This window comes from Stenella coeruleoalba (assembly GCF_951394435.1).
Source record: "Stenella coeruleoalba genome assembly, chromosome: 10".
Taxonomy (NCBI): Eukaryota; Metazoa; Chordata; class Mammalia; order Artiodactyla; family Delphinidae; genus Stenella; species Stenella coeruleoalba.
Genome location: NC_137156.1, coordinates 54,983,872 through 55,000,389, shown reverse-complemented (window position 1 = coordinate 55,000,389; position 16,518 = coordinate 54,983,872). Strand labels below are relative to the sequence as shown.

The 16,518-nt window shown below is 36.7% G+C and overlaps 1 protein-coding gene across 14 annotated transcripts in view; it reads right to left on the bottom strand.

Annotated features, from left to right (window-relative positions):
- The window catches only part of ARPP21 (cAMP regulated phosphoprotein 21), a 1,021,360-nt gene that overhangs the window by 397,790 nt on the left and 607,052 nt on the right, over positions 1–16,518 (bottom strand). For all 14 annotated transcript variants that reach the window (XR_013830175.1, XR_013830176.1, XR_013830177.1 and 11 more), the window contains one exon: positions 5,152–5,246. The gene's annotated coding sequence lies outside the window, so the exon portion shown is untranslated. The remainder of the gene's footprint in view (positions 1–5,151; positions 5,247–16,518) is intronic.

Here is a 16,518-nt window from a genome sequence, read left to right as displayed (position 1 = left end):
TTTTAAATATCCAAACAATCAAAAAATATATAGGGTAGAAACAGTATTCTTCTTTTAATTTTGTTATCTTCTTTTAGCATATCATTTACAAGCTTCTAGTAACACCCACTGGGTATGTATTTTATGTATTTTATATATATATATATATATATATATTATAACACACACACACACATATGACATAAACACAATTTTATTTTTTAATTTAAAATATGCCATAAGTCCTGTTTTATGACAGTTCATAGATCTACTTCCTATGAAAGCTTGCAGAATATTCTGCAATATGCATATAAATGCAATTTATTTGTCCAGTTTTCTATTGAAGGATATTTAGGTGATCTTCATTGTTTTTCTATTATACACGGTGCCCTAAATTATACTTTGGTACATTCTACTCCGTGTACACAGAACCTTCCTAAGAATATGTACAGAGAGCATCTCTGGAGTGATAGGTTTGAAATATGTAAAGGATAAGGTACTTTGAATATTCCACTGGGTGCAATCATACCTTCTGTTCATCTGTGGGTATACGTGGAAGCTGTGAAATAAACTTGCAGAAAACTTTTACAAATTTTTTTTGACCTTGTGCTTGAGATTTCATTATTATTGGGAATAATTTTTAAATATGTTGGCATTAAAATATCAGGTGTCTTTGAACATTTCAGCCCCCAAAATGTTTGAAATATGCTTTTACGACAGCAGAGAGGGATAAAAACTGAAGTACTACCATTAAGTGCTCTTACAAAGGCAAGCACAGGCATCATCTATTTATTATAGGAGCTTCTCTTGAAATTGCTGCCGAAATTTTATATTTTGAGTAGTCACAGGAGGGAATTACAATATTATGCTGCTGCAGAAGAAATCTTCGCATTACATATCCCAATGAATATTTGATACCACTTATTTTTCATTCCCTGCCTCTCTAAATACATCAGAAACTATACTATTTTTTTGTCCAGAACATTTGGAAATAACCCCGATATTCTGAAGAGTCTCAGCTAGTCATGTTTTTAAAATGATTTGTTCTTTACGACATTTTCAGGATGTTTACATTTTAAGAACACTCAGGATTTAATACTGCACCTTCTACAGTTGAATACATTTTACTTAACACATTTTATTCTGATCATGAATATTTTTGTCTTGCTGGATATTGAATTAGATACAGTTCCTGCTTTGAGGCTCACAATCTCACTGAGAATATGGTGGCAGGTTAGGGTGAGAATGTCGAATGAGGACCACTCATCCTGACCCAAATGGGATAACTTCAAAGTTAGAATATCGTGAGGCTCTGGGTCATGAATAACAACTGTTTCTACCTACAGAAATTGTAAAAGGAAACTACATTTTTCACTATAAAGATGCTTTAGATTGAAGTCAGAAAATCTGTGGTCATGCCTCACCTTCACCACATACCAACTGTGGCACTTTGAACTGTCCCTTGCCTCCCTAAGCCTCACTTTTCTTGTCTCTGAAATTGAAATGTACAACGTGGAATATCTATCACACATTCTCACCCCATTGCTCCAGGGGAAGTATGCTTCTTTTGCTTTGCCCTCCATCTCCCTCCCCATCCCCCACCAATCTCTGCTGGTAAATTTCTTAGCATTTTTCAAGCCATCTCTGAGTTCACTCCCCTTGGAAACATTACTAATCCCTTTTTGACAGAAGTTGTTACTCCTTTGCATAGGATACCATGGCGCTTTTAATGAGACTCTAATAGAACAGGGAGGTGGAATTGGAAATTAACACATTTCTGGAGAACTTGCTGTGTGCCAGGCACTGTGCAAATGATATTCACACTTTCTCAGTTAATTCTAAAAACAACTTTTAAAGGAGGTGATGATCTCTCCATTATCCAAGTGATAAAAGAGAAAAGTGAGAAAAAGAGCCTCTGGTGTTTAAAGTCATAGAGCTGGCGATGAGGGAGTTCACAAAAAGGCCCATTTCAGATGCCAGGGTTTGTATTCTTTAAACTAAGTAGCACTCATTTTATTATTTTACTTTATATTATATATTGTCCTTGTTTTTTTTCCTGAAGATTCCACTTATATGGCGTTCCTTTTCTTTTTTTTTTTTTGGCGGTACGCGGGCCTCTCACTGTTGTGGCCTCTCCTGTGTGGAGCACAGGCTCCGGACGCGCAGGCTCAACGGCCATGGCTCACGGGCCCAGCCGCTCCACGGCATGTGGGATCCTCCCGGACCAGGGCACGAACCCGTGTCCCCTGCATCGGCAGGCAGACTCTCAACCACTGAGCCACCAGGGAAGCCCGGCGTTCCTTTTCTAACTGTTTAACTGAAGTATAATTTATGTAATATACAATTCACTATTTAAGGTGGTTCAATGGTTTTTAATCATTCACAAATATGTGCAATTAAAACCATAGTCAATTTTAGAACATTTCATCACCTCCAGAAGAACCCTTTGGCGAATACCCTTTAGTTAGTTCTTCACCCTTTAGTTCTTCACCTTTTTTAATTGGTTATTTGTCTTTCTATTACTGAATTGTGTTTATATGTATATTTCAGATACAAGTCCTTAATCAGATATATAATTTGCACATATTTTCTCCCATACTGTGTGTTGTCTTTTCTTCTCCTTTTTTTTGTCAGTGTCACATAGCATGCAGGATCTTAGTTCCCCGACCAGGGATCGAACCCGTACCCCCTGCAGTGGAAGTGCAGAGTCTTAACCACTGGACGGCCAGGGAAGTCCCTGTGTGTTATCTTTTTGCTTTCTTTATAGTGTCCCTTAAAGTATAACATTTTAAATTTTGACTTAAAAGTATTAATCTCTTTGGCTTTCTTCTTGCCTCCTTCCCTATACTGATGACAATTACCTTAATAGTTCAGTGCTGGCAACTTGGTCATAAGTAAATGCCCCTAAAATTGAATTGAACTGAATTGGACAAACTTGCTTGGTTACTGTGAGGATCCTGGTTGCTGTGAGGATCCTGTGAGATAACTGAGGCCAATGAGGTCTGAGGCCATCAAAGTACTGAGCAAAGATCAAAGGTCACAATGTCTGAGTTTCAACTTCACCAGAATAAAGAGATATTTCAAGGGTCTGAGTGTTACATGAATAAGGTTTTCAGTTTTCAATTTAAATTTTACTACTTTCCTGGGAGTTCTGTCATTAATTGGTTTTGAATTATACTGAATTATTTTTCTGCATCTATTGAGATGGTTATATTTATTTTCCTTTATTCTGTCAAAGTGGTGAATCCCATTGGTCGCTTTTCAAATGTTAATCTTGAATTCCTCAAATAAATGTTATTTGAGTCATGATATATTTTTATTTATAACTTTCAAAACATTTTGGTTTAACTTCATTATAATTTGATAATATTTTGGAGTTTTGTATATTTTCCTGAGATACATCAGCCTGCAATTTTCTTTTGTTGTAATATCCTTGTCAAATTCTCATATCTGCATTAGTCTGGCTTTACCACCTTCCAGATTTCAATCTGCCATGCCGGCCCACAAAGCTATCAAAACTCTGCTGATTTATTGTTTTCCTAGTAAAGACACACTAACTATGACAAGCCAGAATCTCCACTCATCTCCAGATCGTGCAAATGGTTAATTACCTAAGCTCACCCAGGATGGATCTTCCTGGCTTTGCTTCCACATCTTTATGATGTCTTTAATAATATGATGTATGTGGTTTTTCAGCTCGTGGGCTTTTTCTAGATGTTGCTGTAGGATGGATGAGCTGCCAATACTTAAAACAAGCTCCTTGGAAGCAGGAGTCCCCTTTGTGGTTTCTTATATTTGTTTTTCCTTATTCACTACTTTTTTTTTTTTTTTTTTTGCGGTACACGGGCCTCTCACTGTTGTGGCCTCTCCCATTGCGGAGCACAGGCTCCGGACGCGCAGGCTCAGCGGCCATGGCTCACGGTCCCAGCCCCTCCGGGGCATGTGGGATCCTCCCGGACCGGGGCACAAACCCGTGTCCCCTGCATCGGCAGGTGGACTCTCAACCACTGCGCCACCAGGGAAGCCCCTATTCACTACTTTTTGATTGTTCGCTAGTCTGCAATCTGAGTTAAACAGGAAGCTTCTGCCTCCCTCATACTTCTTACACATATAAATGTCAGGTAAAATATAACAGGAAATATTTATAAGATATACAGAGAGTCTTAGAAGCAAGTAGGAAATTCAAAGTACCAGGAGTGACAATGAACTTCCAAGACACTGATGTAAGTGGGAGATGAAGCCAAAAGGAACACAGTTGATTGGAAACAGATACATACTTTGGGTCTGGGACGGAACATCCACAGGAAACCCATACACAGTGGAGAATAAATAATAATCTTTTTCTCCCATAAACACCAGTAAAGAAAACAACAGCAGTAGCAGCAACTACAATGAAACCTTTAGACAGTAAGCTGTCTAGAGACACTGTCATTAGGCCTAAGCTAGGAATACAGGCCTGCGCTAGCCCTAGGTGTGGAGTGCTGACATCAATTACTAAACTTGTGAATACCCCAAGCCAAAAAATTAACTGAAGCTCAGTCCAGTAAAATAGGGCTTCTGGAGACGAAAGCTCATATCGAAGCCCTATGAACATTCCCACAACTCAGCATAAGACCCCTAAAAACAATACCGGCTAAAGGGGAGATTGCAGAAACATACGAAGCACCTGAAGAAGTACATTAATGTTAAAGCTGGTAGACAAACAAATGGGAGGGCTGCCTCCCAGGGACACAGGTAATAAAGCAATCTGAAAAATAATTTTAATTTAGGATGTTTTAAATAGAAAAATAACAAAGAATATTTCCACTATGATGATCTGAAAGTACTCTTGCTACAAATTCCTAGGAAGCTTGGGTAAAACATAATAAAAGCATATTTTAAAGGCACAAAAGAACACTTACAAATGAAGAGTAAGCCACCAGGTGCCAAAATGAAGAGGAATAAAAACCAGAGCTCTAAGCATCTATTTATTATTAATGCCTCGGGGGCTGAACAGGAGGGAAAGAAAGGCAGGTAGGTGCTTGCCTCTGTCAAATTTGGGTTTGGGTTTCAGTGCCCTTGTATGGACAGGAAACAGGGGCTTACTTGGGGTGCACTGTTGGAAGAGACCCCTGCACAAAGCTGGAACCTACAAAGGACCACAGGGATTATAAAAAAAAAATGTCCACTTACTGGCACAGGTGGACCACGGAGGCTTCTCTTCTCTATCTCTCTTCTGGAACTGATTAAAAATTTTCTCCTGAGGTATCCAACCCTGAGTGAGGGATCTGTACGAGAAAATAATAAATTTCTGTTTTAAATGATTGCAGAAATAAAAAGAATTACTGAAACTAAAGACATGAAAAGACATCATGACAAAAGGGAAGGGGCCAATTTTTTTACAAAGAAAATTACATACAATTTCTTTAGAAAAAAATTAAAACTGAAATAGAGAGTGCAGAGAGGAGAGGGCAAAAGTAAGGACGACAGATTAAGATACATGGAGTATAGGAAGAGAAGTTACAATGCTGTGACAATAATCAAAGAGACAATGGGAAGGGTTTTTGAAAGTTAATGGCAGGAATTCTCATGTTTGAGAGATACAGTGAGTCTTGGGACTTCCCTGGTGGCACAGTGGTTAAGAATCCGCCTGCCAATGCAGGGGACACGGGTTCGATCCTTAGTCCAGGAAGATCCCACATGCCGCGGAGCAAATAAGCCCGTGTGCCACAACTACTGAGCCTGCGCGCTAGAGCCTGGGAGCCACAGCTACTGAAGCCTGCGCACCTGGATCCCGTCTCCGCAACAAGAGAAGCCACCACAATGAGAAGCCCACACACCACAATGAAGAGTAGCCCCCTCTCGCCGCAACTAGAGAAAGCCCCCACGCAGCAACAAAGACCCAACGCAACCAAAAATAAATAAATAAATAAAATTTAAAAAAGACAGATACAATGAGTCTCAAGCAGGATAACTGATAAATCTACAACTATATGACCTGTATACACATATAGAGAAAAACTATCTCAATAGCGAACAGAAAGAGAGGCTACTTTAAAAGGAATAATAATTAACACAGTTGTAAACTTTTCAAAAGAGAAAAACAGAGACCAGAAAGAAAATGAGCAAACCAAATAAATAGGAAGGCTGGTAAATGGCAGGAAAAAATAATGTGGTATAATTGAATTTAAATATATCAAGAATTATCATCAGTATTAAGAATTAAACATGCCATTTAGAAAACATATTTATAGATTGAATAAAAAATAAACATCAGCTCTATATAAAATTATACACAATGGAGAACTGAGGAAGGAAAGCTAAAAGAACTGATATTTCCTTAAATTATTTATTAACATTATTAACCAGAAACACAGGAATTAATATAAAAGGTATTTATGTTTCTTCAATTTCCACAGCCATGCGTTAAAAATAGTCATTTGAAAAATGAAAAATTATGTTTAAAATTTTCTTGCAATTTATCTATTACATGACCCTACATCTTGCAACATACCTTCTTGGCCCCCAAAACTCCACCCATCCTGGTGGTCCTCACAATATAGGGAAATTGAAACAAGTCAAACCAGTTAACCCTGAGACAGATCCTACCCCATCCCATCCAACCCAGTTTTTTTCACCCACCCTCATTTATTACATTAGGACTCAGAGTCTATTTGGAGTATGGAATGGGATAAATACAACTGTTTCACTGCAACCTATTTTTTAATCCAATCTAATCCAGGATTAGAATAATTGAATGTGAAGACATCAACACGCTAGATGAGATTTTTAATTTTAAAGAAACCTTCTCACAAGCAAATGACCTCAAGTTCCTCATTTTGAAGGAAAAAGCCCAGTTTAAGGCTGCAACGTATCAGGTGGTTGAGATGTCTGTGACAATGATGTTGATGACAGTGGAGATTTAACTGTGATAGGCTTTTTTGTTGTTGTTGATTTGATTTTTCATATTTTTCCAGTGTTATGATTACAAAGTTTCATACTTTTTAATGATTTTCATCTACTCGATTTTTTCCATAAGCCCTGTAAATTTTAGTGTTGGGAGTGTGTACACGCACACACACACAGTTTACCCTTGAACAACATGGTTTGAACTGCACAGGTACATGCTTTTTCAGTAGTAAACACTGCAGTACTACAGGAACCATGGTTAGTTGAACCTGCAGGTGCAGAACAGTGGGTACTGAGGAACCTTGTACACTGAGTGGTGGCTGTTAAGTTACACTCAGATCTTACACTGTGTGGGGAGGTCAGCTCCCTTAACCCTTGTGCTGTTCAAGCGTCAGCTGTAGAAACAGATATACACAAACATGCACACAAACACACACAGATATACACAACACAAATACAGACACAGATATACACAAACACACAGATATAGGTACACATACACACACATTCACATATGCATATATAGCATTATAGAAGAAACACATACATCTGAACCTCTCCATTCCCAGAACAAAGACACAAATGACAGCACAAGCCTGAAGACACTGTACCTACTCCTTTGGACCCTGTTCTCTTCAAGACACACTGAGTCCACTGGACAATTAACGTCCTGTATATATCCTGTCCTAAGGCCCATCACAAGTATCTGGTTAAGTGTAAATCTGGTAGGGGATGAGGGTTATGCTCAATGTTTGATTCTCCAATAACCCCTCCACCACCTTGACACACACTGTACATGGTGCTGGTAAAGGAACCATATTTTCATACAAACACTCATTTTATTAATTGAGGTCAATGAACTGGGTATATTTTTTACTAAAACAATCTCTATACCTGTGTCAGTAAAGCTTCTCTGTATTTTCAACCAGATTTATTTCATTCTTTGTTTCCTGTCTCCTGGGGTGAAAAACGTAAACTATTTTTTAATAGAGAAGAGGGGATATGCCAAAGGATAGAACAGGGGTTAGCAAACTATGACCCATAGGCCAAATCCTGCCCAGCCCACTTCTGTAAATAAAGTCTTATTGGAACACAGTCAATCCATTCATTTACATATCATCTATGACTTCTTTGGAGTTACAGTGGCAGAGTTGAGTAGTTGCGACAGATAGCATGGTCCACAGAACCGAATTAGAAATAAAATAGAATATTTACTATTTGTCCTTTTAGAAAAGAAGTTTGCCAACCCCTGAGATTGAACCCTAAGGCCTCTAAAAACTTGTAATTAGAGTTTCTGTTTCTCTTGCCTGTTTTCCATCCCAGAGTAAGCCATCAATTGTGCCGTCTAGTAACCCTTATCTCCCTAAAGGTATTTTAAGAGACAGAAAACACTTCCATCAACCACTGTCACTTCTTCCCTAACCAAAGAAGGAGGAGATTGAAAAGATTTAAAAAGTTCTTATTTTGGTAAAAGAAGACAATTTTATCTTCAATTGGGAAAAAAATAATTGATAGCTCAATTTCTGCCCTTGCATCCACACTTGTGTTGATTTTGCCCCCTTTATATTATGCATTGGAATTTGTATGTCATAGATACATACATATACAAGTGTCACATACAATATGTGATGTTGTCTCCTTTATCCCCTCCTAAAACAAATCAGATACAAGCTATCCTTGGGTATTTGTTTTTTGGTTATCTTTTAGCTTCAGTGATAATTTGCATAATTTGTGTCACTTCAGATGTACCTCTAACCCCTCACCAAATGTGTAAATTGAAAGAAGTTAGCCACCTCCTCTCTGAGCTATTTAAAGTAAATTCTGTTGAAAGATATTAGGTGAGAAAGGTTAATGTTAAAATAATGCAGACAAATGGTGTCTAATACAATTGAAATGATAAATGATCATTTGAATTTTGTCTCCAGTGGAGATGCAGGGTGCTGATGAGCTCAGTGTGCGGTGCTGCTGTCTCCTATTTGTCATAATTATAGAATAGATTTTAGGTCATTTACCTAGAAAGAGTGTCTAGAGTTTATTGTTTAAATGGAAACCTTTCTCTGCCTGGAAATCTTCCTGTGATCTTTTATTATCTGAGACAGATGAGCAGTCATCCCTGACAAACTGAATGAAGCCATTATTAGTTGGGAAATTGTATGTTCTGGAAAGTCTCATACTTGTTCACTGCTCTTAAATACTGTGACTGGCTATTCTCTCTCTTTTGTCTCTGTAAATGTGAGGGGATGTGTGTTATGTTGGTAAATACGTTATTGGCTTCAATGTTCCTTAATGTCCAGTATGCCCAGTCTTCTTCATTACTACTAGGAGAAAACTTTCTCAAGCTGGCATGCCCTCATTCTCCCAGTCTAAGAACAGTGGAACCTGAAGAAGACTTCTAGAAAACTATAGATGCTCTCTTGACGGGGTTTCCCTGGTGGCGCAGTGGTTAAGAATCTGCCTGCCAACGCATGGGACATGGGTTCGATCCCTGGTCCGGGAGGACCCCACATACGATGGAGCAACTGAGCCCATGTGCCGCAACTGCTGAGCCTGCGCTCTGGAGCCCGCGAGCCACAACTGCTGAAGCCCACATGCCTAGAGCCCGTGCTCCGCAACAAGAGAAGCCACAACAATGAGAGGCCCGCGCACCGCAAGGAAGAGTGACCCCCACTCACTCACCGCAACTGGAGAGGGCCCGCGCACAGCAACGAAAACCCAATGCAGCCAAAAATAAATAAATTAAATAAATAAATTTTTTTTAAAAATTAAAAAAAAAGAGAAGTATCAGTCGTATCTCACACATCTGACTTTTATTAATAAGTTTCTTTTCCAAGACACATATACTAAAAAAAAATCTAAAACAAACAAAATACCAAGAAAATTAAAACACCATTACTTCCTCTCCATCTTCACTATCAGCAGATGCCCCTGTTTATATTCCACTGAAGGAACAGAAGCAGTCAAAGGAACATATGTACAAGTTCCACCATATAAACCCAGCCACCTACATCTGGGCCCACATGCTCTACCTTTTCTCCCATTACCAGGATGAGCTATCTATGCCCCTACTGAAGGTCAGCTCATCTGTCTGTGCACTATGTCTCGCAATATGATTTTCCTCACTATTGGATGATTCCTATCAGCATTAAAATAGGTTCTTATTTCTCCATTTGAACAAACCCTCAAACATACCAACACAGACCTCTTGATTTACTTCACCCTCCAATTTGGTATTACTTGTCTCCTTACCTTTATATCTAATTCCTGGAAAGAAATCATAACTGACTCTCATTTCTCTTTCCCGTTCTCTTTAGAACCCACTTCAGTCAGGTTTTGCATCTCCAATTCCATTGCAATTTCTCCTACCAAGGCCACCAGTGAATGTTGTTAGGTTAAACGGTAAATATTCACTCCCAATGTTCCTCCACTTATCAATAGCATTTGATCAGCGTATGCCCCTCCTCCCACTCAGTTATGAGGTCAGCATTACCCTGAGAGCAAAGACACTACAAGAAAAGAAAACTACAGACTAATATGCCCTTTATAAACATTTGTGTAAAAATCCCTATCAAAATAGCAGCAAACTGAATTCTGAAGCATACTGGTAGGATTATACACCACGACCAAGTGGGATTTAGTTTTGGAATGCCAAGATGGTTCAACATATAAAAATAAATCAATGAAATACACTACATTAATAGAGTAAAGAAAAAAAACGATCAACTTCAATTGATGTAGAAAATAAATTTGACAAAATTCAACACCCCTTCTTGACAGAAACACTCAATAAAGTAGGAACAGAAAACTACCTCAGTATAATAAACGGCATACATGAAAAACCCACAGAGAACATCATATTCAAATACTAAATGTCTTTCTTTAATATCAAGACCAAGGCCAGGATGCTGGCTTTCACCACTTATATTCGACACAGTATTGGAAACAATAACCAGAATAATTAGGCAATAAAAACAAAAAATACCAAAATTATATAGAAAGAAGTAAAATTGTTACTGTTCACAAATTACATGATCTTATATACAGAAAAACATAAAAGATTCCACAAAAAAATTGTTAGAATAAATGAATTCATTAAAATAGGAAACAAAGGCAATACACAAAAATAAGTTGCCTTTCTATACACTAACAATCTGAAGAGAAAGTTCAAAAAACAGTTTCATTTATAATAGCATTAAAAAGAACACTTAGGAATTAACTTAATCAAGGAGATGAAAAACTTGTATAATGAAAATCTACCAAACATTACTGAAAGAAATTAAAGAACACATAAATAACTGGAAAGACATTCCCTGTTCATGGGCTGGAAGACAATGTTGTTAAGACGGCAGTATTACCCCCAACAATCTACAGATTCAATGCAATCCCTCTCAAAATCCCCATGATGTCTTGCAGCAATAGGAAAATCCATCCTAAAATTCATATGGAATCTCAAGGGACCCTAAATAACCCAAACAATCTTGACAAAGAGAAACCAATACTAGAGGATTCACACTGTGTCCTGATTTCAGAACTTACTACAAAGTTTCAGTAATCAAAACAGTTGGGTACTGGCATAAAGACAGACATGTGGAATAAAGAGCCCATAACTAAAACCTCCCATATACGGTCAAATAATTTTCAATAAGAAGGCCAAGACCATTCAATGGGGGAAATGACAGTCTTTCAACAAATAATGCTAGTAAAACTGGATATCCACATGCAAAAGGATGAAGATGAACCCTCACCTAATACCATACACAAAAATTAATTCAAAATGAATCAAAGACCTAAATGTAGGGCACAAAAGTAATAACCTCTTAGAAAAGCTTCAGGACATTGGATTTGGCAGCAATTTCTTGGCTATGACACCAAAGGCATAGTCAGTAAAAGGAAAAAAAAAACTGACAAATTGAACTTCATGCTTTTTTAAAATCGTGCCTCAAAAGATACTATCAACAGAGTAAAAAGGCAACCTACAAAGTGAGAGAAAATGTTTTCAAATCATGTATCTACTAATAAGGGATTGATAATCTTAATACATAGGAAACTTGTAAAACTCAACAATTACAACAACAAAAAAAGATTCAAAAATGAGCAAAGAACTTGAATAGACACTTTTCCATGGAAGATATGTAAACGGCTTCTCCTTCCCCAGAATTTTACCTAGATGATGATCCTCCCTCCAAACACCTACAATTCCTTTTCTCCAATCATGCCTCCCCTACGAAGAGAGATTTCTTCTTTCTGTCTGTATGTGTGTGTGTTATTTTTAAGAAAAGTGGAAAAATGTAGACACTTCCTTTTTTAAGAAAACTCTTACAAGCAACATGAAAAGATTTACAGATACTGGTAACTAAGCAACTGAAAATAAATCTAAATAATATCATCTTGTTAGTAAGATTTGAGAACACACTGAGCATCTCCTACTTTCTCACTAAAGGTCAATAATGCTACGTGGTGACATATTCTAATTCTGTCTTCATTACAGTCATTTGGGCATTTGTCAGCCATCCTGAATTCTTTGAAAAAACAATTCCAAGTATGCAAATTGTGTAATACAAATATGAACTGTTAAAAATACACACTAGAGAGAAAAGAGAGTATCAATCTCAAAGTAGATTCCCCATGTTCTTATACTGGGCAATTTAGAGAAACTGGTAATGAAAATCAATAGATGCCTGTACACTTCATGGGAGAAAAGGTTCTTACCAGTTACACATATTCATCCAATATTTAGGCAACATGTGAGCACATTAACATGTACTGACCATCTACACCCACAAGGTACTATGATTTGTGTGTTCACATACACTATTTTATTTAATTCTCATATCATTTCTGTATTATTATTCCAGTTTTATATATGAGAAGGGAAACTACTTAGTGAGGGATGCAACTGATTAAATTCATGTCTGTTTGATTAAAAGGATAATATAGTTTCTACTGGTATACATTAGTTCGTTCATCAAATATTTATTGACATTCTTCTTGGTGCAATAGTTCTTGGTATAGCTATTTGAAACACAGTGTCTTTCATCAAAAGCTTACCCTCTCATTGGATAGTGACAATGAAAATGCATACAACTATAATACATGAAAGGATGTGATCAATTTCATGGGAATTTTATAAACAAAATGCTGTAGTATAATTGATGTAGGTAACTCTGGAGGCCAGAACTTCATTTTGGAGGAAAATGGAACAACCTAAGTGAAAACTAATAAAAACTGCCTGACCAATAATAAAAGCTAATATTTATTGAGTCCTGCCAAGTGGTTTACACATATTAATTCATTTGATTTTTCAGCCATCGTGTGAACATTTACTATCCCAATTGTCTATATTAAGTGCTTTATGCAAATTCATCCATCTAATAAGCAGCATAACTAAAACCCAAGACTAGGTTGTCAATCCCAATTTCTGCTTCCCAATAGTTACGCCTCACTGCATCCCAAGCAAAGAATATGACATCTCAGGAATGATTTCATCAAAGAATGCAGACATAATGTATGCAGATACAATGTTTATGAAAAACTGTAACATAAATTACACGAGGGATAGCAAAAGGAACATAGCTGGTTCTACAAAAAGTTTCTACATTGTGAAGTGGTACAGTGTTAGTTAGTTCTAAGTAGATTGTGAAAGGATATGTATAGTGCAATTCCCTAGAGGAGGCATGATAACGATACATAACGATATTACAGCGATGAAGCCAAGATACCAGTAGATAAATTAAAACAGAACACTGAAAAATATTTTAAATATCTAGTCAATTAGATAAAAAAACATATTAAGTATATGGGCCTGGAACTCACTATGTTAGACACTGGGGTACACCAAAGACATGGATAAGTACAATCTGGGTAGGTATAATCCCAGCCCTCAAGGGACTCATGATCCAGCAAAGAATATAAGTATTTTAAACTGATAATGCACATATTAACTTCAGGAAGATGGCTATTTCTGTCCAGTGAGGAAAGGAGGAGAAAGATTGGAGGGTATATGTGTGTGTGTGACTGATTTCTCAAGGGCACTACTGATATTTTGGGTCAGATAATTCTTTGTGTGGTGGACAGTCATGTGCATTGTAGATGTTTAGCATCATCTTTAGACTCCACTCACTAGATGTGATTAGATATGTACAGATACACATATATACATGTAAATGATTGCATGTAAATCATTATTAGAATGCAGTGTTAATAATATTAAAACTAAGTTATATTAATATGTGTTAAGTCTTATTAGTGAGCTCTGGCATGCACATTACAATTGAAATATCTACAACTTTTTAAGTATTACAAATAATTAATGAACATATAAAAAGGATGATTAATGGCCCAATGGAAAATAGCAAATAATGGTACCAAATTGTTTGGGGGTTTTGAGGAAGCTAGAATTTAAGGCCAGATTTAGAAGCTGAGTGAAAATTAATTGAACTAAAAAGGGTGTAAAAAATCGTTGCTTTAAATCGATATGTAATATACTGTAGTGTAATCACCCTAAATTTGTTCTGCTTTTTCAAGTTTGCTTTGACATTCTTGAGCTTTTGCATTCCATTTTGCATTTTAGAATTAATTTGTCAATTTCTAATAATGTGGCTAGAATACTGATTGAGATTTCATTAAATCCACAGATCAATTTGAGGAGAGCTGCATCATAACAATATTGAGTTGTCCAACATCTGAACATGGTATAACTGTCTATTTATTTAGATGTTCTTTTATTTTCCTTAATATGATTGTAGTTTGAAGGGCAGAGGCTTGTACAACTTCTGTTAGATTTATCCTTTTATTTGAGCTGTTTGATGTTATTGTAACGGTATTTTTTAGGCAATTTATTTCCTATTTTTTGTTGCTGACAGAATTATAATTAATTTTACAGTAAGTTGCATATAGTAAACTTGCTACATTTACTTATTAATTCTAAAGTTTGTCGATGCTTTTGTATTTTTCTATGTTCACAAAAATACCATCAGACAATAAGAACAAATATATATTATTTATTATTATGGATTTCTTATTTTTTTCTTGCCATATTGCACTAGCTGAGGCCAGTAGTATAATAATAGTTGAAGTGGTGATAATAGATGTTCTGCTCTTGTTCCCTGTCTCTCCAGGAAAGCTTTCAACTATGCACCTTATCTCAGTCAGGAACCTGAGATAAGGAATAAGAAAACCCTGAGAGGTAGAATCACCAGGAGAGAGCAGTTATTTCCAAAGCCAAGGAAGGAAGGGATTTTAAGAAGCTGGTGATGTATTTCTTGAGATCTGTAGAGTTTTCAAGCAAAACGAGACTTGAAGTATTTGTTGTGATCAATTATTCTTTACTTGTCAAAGGCAAATAATAACTCCCTTAGAGACATGTTTTGGAAAGATCAAATAAGAAAATACAGAAGAAGACCTACACTATTTGCACATCTAGTGCACTAGAAGTTTTCGTTTCATTTTTTTTTCTCCATCTAAAATAAATGAAAATTTGTCATACCAACATGGTTTAGTAAACATCGAGATGATACACGAACTGTTATTCACCAAATTGCTTGATTTCCTGTCAAGCTAAACCTTGATTTATTCACTAGACACAGTCTAGAAAAGTGATGTGTATCCACATTTATTAGACACTTTCTGAATGATTTGTTGTTTGTTTACGAACAGCAAATTCCTTTTATAGTACAAGCACTAATTTAGAAGTATTAGTCTGGAAACGTGGCCTTTCTTATATAGACTAGTGATTTCAGAATTTTTGCAAATATTGCATGTCGTTTTGTCAGTACAACAGTAATACGCTGCTATATTGATTATATGTCTTGATTATATGATATGTCTGCTCTGTTAGTAAATTAACACTTAAAATACTATTCAGAAGCCCATATTCATGGAAATAGTAGATGAGGATATTATTTTAGTAGCACTTGATACTTCATCATCTGCAAAGTAAAAACAACTTTTACCATAAATAAATTTTAAGAGATGCTAAAAAAAAGTGCTAGACAGTCACTTGGACCCCAAATTTAGGGGGTGAATAAATAAATCTTTGGGTTGTACAACAACAGATAAATACTTTTCTAGAGATGGCTAAAAGATAGATAGCTTAAAGTGGAATGTTTCTTTAGTGGCCCTGGTGAATTTACAAAAAAAAAAAAATTGTGTAGGGTATCATCATTAAGTGACTCTAGTTCACCACCCCTCTCAGACCCCACTGTTCTTTCTGAACTTTGCTCTAAGATTAGTGTTTTTCTTTGTCCCTGAGTGACTGCTCAGCCAAGAAATATCACTTCTCAATTAACTCTTAGGTAATTAAAGAAGACCACTGGTCCCTTCTATCTATTAGAATAGATAATTTAGATGCCCAGTCCTCTGAAATAATTTAAAGTGAAAGCTTCTGTTTTCAACCAGCTCAGGTCTACTGATGGTGGAAAACCTGTTGAGAACAAAGGAAAAGGTTGACCTTTTCACTACTATTCCTGCTTCCTCCAACTTCCCAACTCGGCTTCAATTCCTGATCCCTCCACTGTTGAGCTGGGAAGGGAGGAGGATGAAGGACACAAAATGTGTTAATCGGTCCCCTTTGAAATGTGTCTCTCTTACCCTCATGGATAGAGTTGAGTCTGTTCCCTGTGGGGTGATTGTATAGATTCTTGGGAGAGTCCCCCT